Consider the following 2283-nt stretch of genomic DNA (forward strand, 5'->3'; position numbering starts at 1 on the left):
CACACATACACACACACACACACACACACACACACACACACACACACACAAATAAATAAAATTAAAAAAGAAAAACAGGGATCATTGATATTGTTTACAATGCGTCCGATAACGAGCTGGTCTGCACCAAGCCCCTGGTGAAGAACTGCATCGTGCTCATTGACAGCATGCCGCACCGACAGTGGTCCAAATCCCACTATGTACTACCCCTGGGCCGAAAAAAGGGGGCCAAGCTGACTCCTGAGGAGGAGGAGTTTTTTGTTTTTTTTTTTTAAGAATTGGGGATTGAACTCAAGCCCTTGCACTTGCCAGCGAAGCGCTTATTCCACTGAGCCATCTCCCCAGCCCCCGAGGAGGAGATTTTAAATAAAAAACAATCAAAGAAAATTCAAAAGAAGTATGATGAAAGGAAAAAGAACACCAAAATCAGCAGTCTTCTGGAAGAGCAGTTCCAGCAGGGCAAGCTTCTTGCTTGCACTGCATCAAGACCAGGCCAGTGTGGCCAAGCAGAGGGCTATGTGCTAAAGGGCAAAGAGCTGGAGGAAAATCAAGGCCCAGAAAGGCAAATCAACCTTCCCTCTTGGTTTAACTTATGTAATAAAGGTGTTCATTGTTCTATGAAAAAAAATAAATAAATAAAAATAATAGTTCAAACTGATTTAAATAAGAATCACGTATTACCTCATGTGTGTGAACCCAGGAGTGCTCTACCACTGAGCTACATCCCAGCCCTCTTATGCATGAGTTCAAGGCTGGCCTGGGCCACACTTTGAGTTCAATGCGCACCTGTGGCCCGGTCTCTGCTTGCCATTCTGCACCTGCTCACGCCTGTCCGGCCTCACCCATGGAAGTGGGCTGTCCTGCTGCCATCAGGGGCTGCTTGGAAAATGCATGCTGAGCCCAGAACACACCAGCATTTAGTTGTCCTTGTCAGTTTTTCTAAAATCCATTTCTTGTTGGCATTTGATGCCCTGTGCACAGGTCTGGCCAGTGTGGTGACAGGTTAGTGACAATGTCACATGGTGCATTCGAGGCTATTTTCTAGCAACCCAAACACTGAATTGCACAGCTCACATTAAGCAGAATTGTCAGCAACTTCCTTTGAGCCTGAAGCAGCAGTCCAGGACACCATCAGCTTTTCTTTTCTTTTAGTTATTTTATTTCATTTATTTTTTTAATTGTGTGCAGGGTCTCACTACGCAGCTCAAACTTGTAGTGATCCTACTGTTTTCAGCCTCCCCAGCACTGGAATTACAGCACGCTTGGGGGCAGGGCCAGTGCAGCACATGGTACCAGGGATCAAAACCTGGACTCTGAGCTTGCCTAAGCAGGTGTTTAGTCTGCTGAGCTATCTCACTGCCCCTACCATCAGCTTTTTTGGGGGGAGAGGGCTACTGAGGATTGAACTCTGGACCTTATGCTTGCAAGGCAGGTGCTTAAGCTACTGAGCTATCTCCCCAGCCTACCATCAGCTTTTAATGTAGTTGCTGTGTTCCTGGGACAAGCCCAAGCCATTGCTGGTAAACCCAGTATCTGGGCACCCTAATGAGCTGACACATACAGCTGCGAATCCCAGTACTACTTAGAAACTTGGAGATGTCTAAAGACTCTCCACACGGGTCTCCTGAACATCAAGCATGCTAGCTAGCCAGTGCCTTCAGGTGTAAAAGAAGCAGAGTCTGGAAGCTCTTTGCCAGTCACTAGAAAGATGATAGAGGCCACCAGCCAAGTGCAGTCTTGTTCAAACGGCTGCATGGATACCCATCACCATGGCAATTGTCTTCATTGGCGAGTTTCTGGCCAGTGTATTTTGCCAAGAAGGATGAGACTAGTCAAAGGCTTTATGAATTTATCTTTTGACCTGCAGCTTGTGACTTCAAGATCACATTTTTTGTAGGAAAGTTCATGGACAAAATATTTATCATAAGATTGCAGTTGTTCAGTTAAAGGAATGGATTACCTTTGTCCTGGGAAATAAGATTTGCATACTAACTTCATAGTAGCAAATTCACTAGCTAGAAGTTTCACAGTCTTGTTATAATTAGCCCTGCCTACTGGTTAAGTTGTGTACGTGCTCTTGCTGGTTAGAAAAATGAGGTCTAGAGCATGGCTTCTCATCTTGGGCCTCAGCTCCAACTAGGGACATCAGAATTCTATGGAGTAGCCCACAGCCTGGGCTACAAAGTGAAGTCAAGGCCAGCCTGTACTGCATAGCGACACCCTGAGGAGGAGGAAGAAGAGAAGAAGAGGAGAAGAGGAGGAGGAGGAGGAGGAGGAGGAGGA

This window comes from Octodon degus, unplaced genomic scaffold (genome assembly GCF_000260255.1).
Source record: "Octodon degus isolate 3935 unplaced genomic scaffold, OctDeg1.0 scaffold00018, whole genome shotgun sequence".
NCBI classification, from domain to species: domain Eukaryota; kingdom Metazoa; phylum Chordata; class Mammalia; order Rodentia; family Octodontidae; genus Octodon; species Octodon degus.